Source organism: Acipenser ruthenus, chromosome 2, assembly GCF_902713425.1.
Source record: "Acipenser ruthenus chromosome 2, fAciRut3.2 maternal haplotype, whole genome shotgun sequence".
NCBI classification, from domain to species: domain Eukaryota; kingdom Metazoa; phylum Chordata; class Actinopteri; order Acipenseriformes; family Acipenseridae; genus Acipenser; species Acipenser ruthenus.
The window spans coordinates 82,879,524-82,891,505 of NC_081190.1; the positions used below are offsets into that span (position 1 = coordinate 82,879,524).

The following is an 11,982-nucleotide window of genomic DNA, read 5'->3' on the forward strand; positions in this document are numbered from 1 at the left end:
TTTTGTTCCTTAGCCACTCCAGTGTAGCTTTGGCTGTGTGCTTTGGGTCATTGTCATGCTGAAAGGTGAACTTCCGTCCCAGTTTCAGATTTCTTGCAGAGGGCAGCAGGTTTTCCTCAAGGACTTCTCTGTACTTTGCTCCATTCATTTTCCCTTCTAGTGCCCCAGCCACTCTGCCGGATTCCTCCCTCTCCGTCACTGCTTCGACTTCTGTCTCTCTCCATCCCCTCCTACCCACAAAGCTGGCCATCAACTGGACCTCACCTTCTCCAGGGCCTGCTGCCCCTCCACCCTCTCTGTCACCCCCCTGGACCTCTCTGATCACTATTTCATCTCCTTTTCTCTGTCTCTCCCCTCTCTTTCTGCTCCTCCTAGCCCCACTGTCACCTCTCGCTGTAACCTCCACTCTCTCTCCCCCTCTGTCCTTGCCTCCACTGCTCTCTCTCATCTCCCTCCTATTGACTCCTTCTCACAACTCTCCGTAGACTCTGCTACCTCCACCCTCTTCTCCTCCCTCACCTCCTCCCTCGACTCCCTCTGTCCCCTCACCTCCCAACCTGCCCGCCCCTCCCCTCCCCAACCCTGGCTCTCCTCTGCGCTCTGCTCAGCAAGAATCACACTGAGATCTGCTGAAAAGAAATGGAAGAGAACCAAACTCCCTGCTGCCTTAGACCTTTACCGCACTCTCCTCTCCTCCTTCTCCTCTACTCTCTCCTCTGCTAAATGTACTTATTTCCAATCTGTAATCAAAGCCTCCACTAACAACCCACATATATTATTCTCTACCTTCTCCTCCCTCCTAAACCCTCCTCCCCTCCTCCTCCCTCCTCTATCTCCTCTGATGACTTTGCCTCCTTCTTCTCTTCTAAAATCTCAGATATCTGCAAACTCTTTAACACCTTTCCCTCCCCCGCACCCTCTCCTGCTCTAACCCCTACACCCACTGCATCCCCTACTAACTCACCCTCCTTCTCCACCTTCTCGCCCCTCTCAGACTCTGACCTCTCCTCCTTGCTCCAGGGTCACAAACCCACCACGTGTGCCCTGGACCCCCTCGCCACTCACCTCTTTCAAGCTGCTGCTCCTGCTCTACTTCCCTTCATCTCCTCCCTTCTCAACACCTCTCTCCTTTCTGGTCTCTTTCCCTCTGCCTTCAAACAAGCCTCTATCACTCCCCTCCTCAAAAAACCTACCCTCGACCCCACCTCCCTCAAGAGCTACCGTCCTGTCTCCCTCCTACCCTTCCTCTCCAAACCCTCGAACGGACTGTACACCGCCAGCTCTCTGCTTTCCTGTCCAACCACTCTCTGCTCGACCCTCTCCAATCTGGCTTCCGTGCTGCTCACTCCACTGAAACCGCCCTCCTGTCTGTCACCAACTCACTAAACTCTGCCCGAGCTGCCCCTCTCTCCTCTGTCCTAATTCTGCCTTTGACACTGTCAATCACTCTATTCTACTATCCTCTCTCACTGACCTGGGAATATCTGGCACTGCTCTGGCCTGGTTCACCTCCTACCTCTCCAACCGCACTTACCAGGTGACCTGACGTAGAGCAACCTCCACACCTCGTCCTCTCTCAACAGAAGTCCCCCAAGGGTCAGTCTTGGGTCCTCTCCTGTTCTCTCTCTACACCCGCTACCTGGGCCCCCTCATCGCATCCTATGGTTTCTCATACCATTTCTATGCTGATGATGCTCAGATTTTCCTCTCTTTCCCCACCTCTGACTCCACCATCCCCTCCTGTATCTCTACCTGTCTGTCTGCTATTTCCTCCTGGATGCACTCGCATCACCTCAAACTCAACCTCTCTAAATCTGACCTCCTTTTCTTTCCCTCCTCCTCCTCCCCCTCCTCTGATCTCTCTATCTCTGTTCCTCTGGAATCTACCACACTCTCTCCCTCTTCCTCTGCTAAGAACCTCGGAGTCACCCTGGACCCCTGCCTCTCTTATTCCCAGCACATCTCCACTCTGGCACGCACTTGCCGATTCTTCCTGAGCAACATCCAAAGAATCTGACCCTTCCTCACCAACTATGCCACCCAGCTCCTGGTCCAGGCCTTGGTACTCTCCCGCTTAGACTACAGCAACTCCCTCCTGGCTGGCCTCCCTGCGTCCGCCACCCGTCCGCTCCAGCTCATCCAGAACTCCGCTGCTCGCCTGGTGTTCTCTCTGCCTCGCTTCTCCCATGCAACTCCACTACTCCGCTCACTCCACTGGCTCCCGATCACCGCTCGCATCCAGTTCAAGACTCTTGTACTAGCCTACAGATGCCTTGACCAGACTGCACCCAGCTACCTCCAGACCCCCACTCGATCTCTCCGCTCCACCTGCACTAGAAGACTGGCTCTACCTCCTCTACACTCCCCTGCCTCCAGAGCCCGCTCCTTCTCCACCCTCGCCCCGCAGTGGTTTAATGACCTTCCCACAGATGTCAGGACTGCCCAGTCCCTGACCACATTCCGGCACCTCCTCAAGACTCACCTCTTCAGAAAGCACCTGTAGAACTCCTCTGTTTTTCCCCTGGGACACATATCACCCCTCTTTAAATGCGCTTTACTTGCTCTTATCTGCCCCCTATTTTACTGCATTTAATCCCGTACTTCAGAGTACTATAATCTGCCAAGTGTTTAATCTGTAGTATTTTGTATTTAATTATATCCTGATGTAACTATCACTGACACTGTTATCTGCTGTATTATTGAATTGTATTTTCTCACACTTGTACTTGCTTGAACCAAAGTCATTGTATTCATCATTGTATTTATCTTGCCCTTAATTGTATTATTACTTGCACTGTGATTCTTGAAATGTATTTGTTTACGACTGTAAATTGCCCTAGATAAGGGTGTCTGCTAAGAAATAAATAAATAAATAAATAAATAAATAAATAAATAAATAAATAAATAATAATAATAATAATAATAATAATAATAATAATATATTTTAGTTTTTTGTTTGTGTAACACAATATATCTGGGTATTTTTTTGGGGGGGCCAAATGAGGCATGCTGCACTCACGGTTCTTCAACACACCCTAACAACTCAGTAGAAAACCAGTTTTAAAAAGCTGCACCATATCAGGAGTCACGTAAGGCCAAATTGGAACACTGACATCATTTTAAATATATTATTAATAGGGTAATTTGCATTTGGAACAAAAATATCTCCCCCTAAAAGAACACTACATGGAAGCCCAAATGCCCAAAAGGTACTATCAAAATAGTGTGACTTATTTTAAATTTTCCATTGAAACACTGCCATTGTCAGTTTGTTTTCCCCAACATCAAGATTCATGCACAGTTGGTTAGTTATATTTGTAATTTAACTGAAATTGAACAACACAATTAATTGCTATTTGGTGGGTACCATCAACTATCCAGGTCAACCTGTTGGTTTAGGTGGGTGATCACATGAACATTTGATGTGATGTAATCAATTTATAAATCTATTCATGTAGCATATTACAAATCCATTACAACCCTTATATTTGATTGATTTTCATATCATAAGAAAAGCAATGGCTTAAAGCATACAACAACATATGAGCAGAACATATGTATTAGACATCTAACTAGATTTGATTAAAATGCACAGGACTGAATTAATCTTAACCAGATATAATTAATACAGACAGGACCTATTAACTCTCCAACACATTTACCGGTAAGAAATACAAAAAAAAAAAAAAAAATGTAAATCAGCTGTAATAAATGGAATAATATGTAATAAATCTCAACCAGGTGGTGACAAATCTGACAACCTAAAACTCTACAAAGCATGCAACAAAGACAGCTTCCTGTTATTGTTATGTCACTGCACAAGATTCTATTTTTGTTGCCATAGTTGGGGCTGCCAGATTGGCCTTTTTTCCAGCCATATTTGGCCTGTTTTTAAAACATTGGTGTTTTGGCTATTTTTTATCATGCATGTTTTTTCCTGTTCCTTTCAATTACAATACAGTACATTATTATTATTTGTTTATTTTGCAGACGCCTTTATCCAAGGCGACTTACAGAGACTAGGGTGTGTGAACTATGCATCAGATGCAGAGTCACTTACAACTACGTCTCACCTGAAAGACAGAGCACAAGGAGGTTAAATGATTTGCTCAGGGTCACACAATGAGTCAGTGGCTGAGGCGGGATTTGAACCGAGGACCTCCTGGTTACAAGCCTGTTTCTTTAACCACTGGACCACACAGCCTCCCTCCTACTGTCTTATTTTCAGATATGGTCACACTGTAAGAATTCAGCACATCCGATTCCAGAAAAAGGTGAACCTGCCTACTTTTTTCTCTCTGAATGTTCTTTAGCATGCGCTTTCTGTCATTGGGCGAAATTGATAGAGAAGGGGGGCGGTGTCTCCAGCCATTTAGTGAAGCATAAAGAGGTTGGAGCAAGATTTGCAATGTTTACAAAGTCAATATAAAATTGTAAAACAGACACTTGGTTTTGAACGTCAAAATAGGGAAGTGGTCTAAATATGCACAAAAAATACAGACCTGAGATGTGCAGTTTTTGGTTAGCAAAAGTACCTGCCAACGATACAATAACTTATTGCCGTTACTGCAAACAAACCACGTGAGGCCACCACAGTGATCTAGTATCTGGCAAGGAAACCAATAAGCATAAAATGGCACATGCTCCGAACGTGTCAACTTTGGACAGATAATTAGAAACCAATGGGCATTCCAGTGGCGTTCAGAAAAACAGTGTGAAAAAAGAACTGAGACTTGCAAGTTACATTGCTGTTCACTCACCGATGTCACTCACTGACCCCCTGCTGCCAGTGTGTAAAAACTGCTTCTCAGATTCAGAAATTGCACCGTGTCCAATCATACACAAATGCCGCTACTGAGCCATCTCAGAGGCGTTAAAAAAGTGATTTAAAATACCCATTCACACAGCACGGAATTGCACAATCTATGTCGGTTTAATCTGTCATAACCCTTTCACACAGGCAAAGGGATCATGACAGTCGACATAGTAGTACTAGTATCATTTTTTATAGTTCCATAGAGATTATAGTAGTATGATGCTTGTCACTGCTCGCTCCCGGTCACCGGCCGGCGCTGCAGTAGCCCAGGGCAAGCCATCCGGGTCCCTCCTTGCCGGGCTGTGGTTCCTTCCCATGGGCACCGGAAGAAGGACCAACACACTCTACAAGAGGGTGAAGATTAAAGAAACCAGACTTGGGGCCGGGTGATCCTTTAAGGGTAGTGGTAGTTGGTTAATTTGTTAATTGTTTTATTGTTTTGGCAGCTGACTTCATCATTGTAAATTACAGCCAGCTGCCTATATCTGTTTCTCTGGGGCATATAAACCCCAGAGTTAGTTCATTCAGGGCTGCTGCTGTGTGGAGAGCCCGACCGTGTGTCATTAATCTTACTTGTATTGTGTAAACCTATTTTGTTATAGTGCTGTGTGTAACTGTTTTGTTTTTATGTCAGGTAAACATAAAAACAATGACCTGCATCATTGTTCAGTTAGTACTCTGAGAGGCAGTGTGAACAGGATGGCTTGCAGTGGTAACGTCAGACCAGAAACACAGACTCAGGAAGTGACAGGGCGAAACTGAAGGGCAACGGCGCTTAGCTTTTATTAAATTAAATAATAAAACAAACAAAATATTTAAACAAACACAAAAGACAGAAAACAAAAGGCGCGTTGGCCAAACGAATAAACAAATAACAGTCTCGTGCTGGTGTTTAAACCAGCACGCTTAGCAATCGTTATCATTTTACCTCCTGTCTCTGCTCTCGTTCTCCAGCTCTGCATCCTCTACCAACGAGTGCAGCCAAACGGCAGATATTTTATAATTTGTGACCGAGGGACTAACTAACTATCAATTATTTTATTATCCCTCGTTCACATTCTGCACGGGTCTACCAAGTCTGCGTGACTGTCAGCTAGTTAAACAATCAGTAGCTGACAGTCACACATCCTCACGAGGTATTTAAAACAATAATAAATACAAAATGATACCATGGTGGACGGCATGTCGCTCGTCCTTGGCAAACAATAAATCAAAAACACGGCTTTTCACCGTCATATATAATCCAAATCATAATACAAAAAAAATAATAAACAAAGGGGCGGGACACTCCGCCACAGGCAGTTAGGTTTTTGTTTGTTTATTTTGTTTTGTATTATTAAAAGTGCGCGAAAGCGCTGAACCTCCAGTTTTGTGTCGGGTCTCAGTCATTTTAAAGGAGCAAATGAACAACCGTGAGTGTGGCCATGTTACAGTATATACAGTATAGTATTGATGTATAAACAATATATCTCATTAAAGGCCATGGCATAAGGCATTTTTATGTTACTGCCTAGGGCTGTGTTCGAAGGTTCGAAGGTTTGTTCGCTAGCCAGGAATTTGAAGGTAGTTTTAAACCTTCGTCAGGTTCGTCAGGTGACATTCACGCACTGTGTTTTTTTTTTTTTTTCTCTGTTAACACAAACCATTTGAAAATGTGTAATTACTGTAATTAAATCACACATTAAATGTCACTCACATGCAAAATTTGATCTTTTGATTTGTATGATGCATATTACTTAAACAAAAGTTGTTTTAATATCCATTACCAAATTGCGCCTAAGCACTGGTGGGGAGGGGATACCTATAGCAGTTGTAGTGCTTCAGTAAGATATGTACTGACTACCTAGTGTACAAGACAGTGTCAGAGAAGTGCTATGGTAGAATATGTTTGAAACATACAAACTATACGCTAACACTAATCATTTTAAATTTTGAAAACTGAGCACCATCCGCCCCTCCCCCCTCCAGCTTGTGCTATCCAGAGGCAGAAATTTAATTTCTTCATTCGCCATCTCGACAGCAAAGCATTGTATAGCGTAAGCTGTATTGAAAGAAATGTCTCGAAACCCCTCAGCTGTTTGGTTTTTGTTAAATACCCAGACGACCAAATAAAAAGTCGAATGCAAACTGTGCAAGCAACATTTTTGCACAAGCTCAACTTGATATTTGTGCTTGCACAACTTTTAGTACATAGGCCCCATGGCCGGTAAGAACCATTCTCTCTTTTCTTTGTTAAAGAAAGATGTACCCAATCACATACAGATTAAGTGTGTTTGCCATTCTTTACATCTTGCTTGCAGTCATGCATTGGAAGTGTTTTCCCGAAACACTGATTTTCAAGTCTGCAAAGCCTACAATTGGTTCATCCATTCTAGCAAATGACAGGAAGCCTATAAAGAGGTTTACAAAGCCATTAATGTAGAAGAAAACCACCTAAAGATCCTGGCTGTTTGCAACACACTCTGGTTGATTCATTTTAAAGCTGTTGACTGTGTTGGATCAATGTGATGAGCTAAAGCTCCATTTCCAGTTGTCCCAGACAAAGAGCGCTGCTACACAGCCAGACTGCTTTATCAAATGTACAGCGATGACATCAATAAATTGTATTTCACATTCTTGCATCCAGTATTGGAGTCTTTCTACTGCATGAATCAGAAATTCCAAGCCAAAGATGTCGACCCAGCAAAGATCTTTCAAGAGCTAGAACATTTTGTCAAAAATTTAATGCAGAAAATTGTGAACCCTGATTTTATGTCACATGCAATTGACATACTTGACAGTGACTGGAAATCGCATCACATGCCTACTGATGCTTGCCAGCTCGGGCACTCCTTTGCATTAGCTTTGGCAGAACACCCTGTGACTGTCGATCTTTTAGCAGAATTAAAGGAGAGGTGCAAATATTTTTTTGTCAGTGCTATTGAACACGTCCTCCAATGTTTGCCAGGTAACATACAGCAGCTAGAAACCTATGCTTGCTGTCTCCTGCATCTATACTCAAATACCCGTTCAATGAGATGTGCTCAGCATTCGCAGATTACATCACCCCTAGAATGACTGGGATACTTGAAAATGAATACAACCAGATTTCTCTGCTATCAATTCCAGAAAATGTAAAAGAATATGTCCCAAAATACTGGTGTTACTTGTACAACTGCCAGGAAAGTGTGATGAATAACTCAGTGTGCAAGCTTGCTAGTGTGGCTTTGAAACTTCTGATTCTTCCAGTATCCAATGAAACTGAAAGAATACTCAGCTCTGTTACTTTCCTGAAGCCAGATCTATGCAATTCTCTGTGTGCTTTAGAAAATTTGCTGAAGATTTGACACGCATATGGGATATGCTGCTACTTAATAAAAAGTTAAACGCAGCTAATATGTACTAAACTACAAATGTTGTGACTTAACAGGATACAGACCTACTGTTTCAGCACGGAGAATCTTCAAAGAATGAATGATTTATTGATTGCAATTGCAGATGATTTAATGAACTGTGATGGCCGCTCAGGGCCCGATGACTGTGATGGGCACTCAGGGCCCGAGTGAAAGATAAATTTGGTCGGAGGCTTCGTCCGTGGGTGCTCAATGGCTATCTGTGGGAGGCCGGCTGGAAAAACATGAACAGTTACATGCATCCCAGTGCCGCACATAGGAAGTGGCTACGGACCACCTCCCCCCGGGATGAGGCACACTGTGAGGTGGTGGCTGGGCAGGAGGAGGCCGAAACAAAAGAAGCGACATGGGAGAATAACACAAGGCATATTTCGGCATGCCTGTCGGGGATCAAGACAAACCCTGGGCACCTCATTTCACCTGCGAGCACTGCAAAAAAACTCTGGAAGGTAAGATGGACAATTGTTGATCGGAATTTTATGTTATAAAATTTGTTAAATATTTTAAAATTGTAAAAGTTTTTAATTTTAAAATGTTTTACAATTTTCAATGTTATTGAAAAAATATATCATATATGAAAAATGTTGCGAGAATCTCTTACACATTAGTCATGGGTGAAATAAATGTATTTTTGTAGGATGGTACAGAGGGGAAAAGAGAGCCATGAAGTTCGCTATCCCAAGAATTTGGCTGGAACCCACTGACCACTCAAGCAACTGCTACTTCTGCATGGTGGACCCTTCCAAGCGGACCGAGTTCTCTGTGGGGAGGAACAACGTCAAGTGGGAGCCACTGGTGGACCCCAGGAAGGTGCTGATGCCACCACTGCACATCAAATTGGGCCTTATGAAACAATTTGTCAGAGCTCTAGATAAGGAGTCGGCAGCCTTCAAGTACCTTCAAGACTTCTTCCCTAAGCTGTCTGAGGCAAAGGTCAAAGCCGGTGTCTTCGTCGGACCACAGATAAAGAAGATCCTGGAGTGCAATGAATTCCCCAAGAAGCTCACTAGTAAGGAGAAAGCGGCTTGGAACAGCTTTGTCGCAGTGGTTTGGGGCTTCCTGGGCAATCACAAGGCCGAAAACTATGTGGAGCTGGTTGAGACTCTGGTGAAGAACTACGCCACAATGGGCTGTAGGATGTCCCTCAAAGTCCATATCCTTGATGCTCATCTTGATAAATTCAAGGAGAACATGGGAGCGTACTCGGAGGAGCAAGGCGAGCGCTTCCACCAGGATATACTGGACTTTGAACGCCGCTACCAAGGACAGTATAACGAGAACATGATGGGAGACTACATTTGGGGGCTGATTCGTGATTTACAGTATAATCGTAAATCTCGAAAAACTACTCACTTCTAAATCTTTTGTAGTCATTTTTGTATTACTTTAGTATAAATACATGTTAATTTGGATTCATATGTTGTTTTTTTCTGACTTTATGTGAACGAAAAGACACAAATTCGCCCGTTTTCTCATTGGAAATAGGTAAATTTCAAAATATCACTGTCCTGGTCACAAAAGCAAAGTTTGTGGGGAATAATAGCCATTTTCTATACTTTTGAGGCATAAGCAATTAGGAAATAACACTTACTACCCAGGAACAAAAATTGTGTTACATAGTGTAATTGCATTTGCACTGCCACCTACCCCTGAAGGTACTCAACTTGTACATGACATAGTAAAAGCACTTAATACTTTATCAAAAGTCTTTATCAACACGTTTGGTCTCTATAACCCCACAAATATGAATTTTGCATTTCAAAGTTTCATGAGGTATTAAAAATGTTTGGCACCAGCATGGGTGCAATCTTTCATGAATACATATTTTTTCATTGTGGTATAAGCAGTAATCACTTATACAAAACATGTTTTTATTGTTCCAATCAGTTACAGTTACAGAGTTCTTCACTCAAATCCAATACAGAAGTATGAACTTCTGTCTTCAAATGGTAAATTAATTACTGTATGATTAACATAGTCTGTATTCAAGTGTCTGTAGCTTAAACGCATGCACGATAAACACTGGTAGTAAAGATAATGACAAAAGCTGTCAGTCTCCAGTACTGGTAAGATTTGTATTCAGAAAATCATATGTGCAATACTACAGCAATGAAATCATTCACATCCCAAGTAAAACAAATGAAAAATCCATATTTATATTTTGTTATTAATCTTGGATACTAAACATGAACATAATCTTTATTATTTTGTAAAATAATCCACTTTTGTGCCAAAGTACTTACCAAGAAGAAAGTAAATGTTGCTGTGCTGCATTATATCCCACAACCTTGCCATTACCACATGCTTTAGATTTGCCTACCAAAATAATCAGAGCTAAAGTACTCGCCTTCTTCCAACTCAGCTGGGAACATTTAATCCAGCATCCTCTCTCCAGCAGTGCTTAACCAGTGTTCAATCTATGTTCTACTCACATGATGTCATACAGAGTTGTCTGCTCTGCCCAAAGACTGGAATAATCAATTGCAGAGGCAGTGATAAAAATGCTATTCTACTGACTTCCCCCAAGGAAATAAATTATTAGTTAGGAATTTTAAAAAAACATGCAGGTTTTTGAGTGCCATGTAATAAATTATTACAGTTAGACTCTAGAGTACTATTAAGTGTAAATCATGTCTGAACAAAAAAATATAGACGATTCAAACTGTGAGTCAGGCATAGTTAATAAGTCTTTTTTTCTCATTAAGATTCATATACTGATGGTACCTTAACACTTCAGTACTTATGCAGTTAATGGCAATACAATGTAGTCTTTTGGACACAGTCACTTTCTAATTGAAGGACAATACTGAATTGTCTGCAAACAATCTTTAGGTAAATTTCACTGTAGTACAAAATTATGGAAAAGGCAGATGTCTTTTAAATCTTGGTAAACTATGTTGAGAAAAAAAATGATACTGAAGCTCTGAAACTAAAAATGACAGATTACATTTTTTTTGCATATTTAAATAGGCTGAAATGTATACTGTCAGGAAAATATTGGAGGTTGGTGATAATTTATAAATAGCGATTATACAAAAATGTGATACATACAGATGATCTTTGACTTTTGGGCATGGACACTTGCTGTTATATTGCCTACCATCTTGTCTTGCCTGTATAGAATCTTTATTGGTTAAAGGGTGTACTTTATAAAACATATATATTTTTTAATTGTTTTAAGAGTCATGTTAGGTCATTTTCTCTTATGGGAACCTGCTATTAACATTTTGTCCATGATGGTTTTTTTTTTTTTTTTTTCTTTCATTAAAATCTATTTTGCTACTGTCTTCTATCAAATTTGAATGTCATTGCACATAATTGCAAGTCTGTTCACCAAATTGAATATCTGCCAGTTTATGAAAAAGAAAAAAAAAATCTTGATGGAGATTGGAAACATGTGGTTTGTCTGATGTAGTACTACTGTTTGCAGTAAAATAAAATTGTGTGTGTATTATATACTGCAATCTGTATGGGGGTACCATGACAAAACACCCAAGATGTGAAATGCCCCTCTAAAGATACTCAAAATAAACATACATTGCATAGAGAAAGGAAAGATTGTAGACTGCTAGACTTCATCAGAAACCTACATTGTATGAGTTTCAGTGGTGATTGTGACAACTACTGGTTTGGATATCCCAGAAGTATTATATCTTACTGATGTAAATATATGAAAGATTTAAATTGGGAAGTAAGCCAAATAAAAGCACTTGAACACCAAAAAGGAATAGCTTTACGAGGCAAGAGCTGAATATTTTAGACCTTTCTTGTCCT

The 11,982-nt window shown here is 41.5% G+C and overlaps 1 protein-coding gene across 2 annotated transcripts in view; it reads right to left on the reverse strand.

The window, feature by feature from the left end:
* Positions 1-10,621, reverse strand: part of marchf1 (membrane-associated ring finger (C3HC4) 1) — a 136,839-nt gene extending 126,218 nt beyond the window's left edge. Inside the window, exon 1 of one of the 2 annotated variants that reach the window (XM_034013705.3) lies at positions 10,452-10,621. The gene's annotated coding sequence lies outside the window, so the exon portion shown is untranslated. The remainder of the gene's footprint in view (positions 1-10,451) is intronic. The other variant, XM_034908724.2, reaches the window with a different exon arrangement.
* Between the last annotated feature and the right edge of the window lie 1,361 nt (positions 10,622-11,982).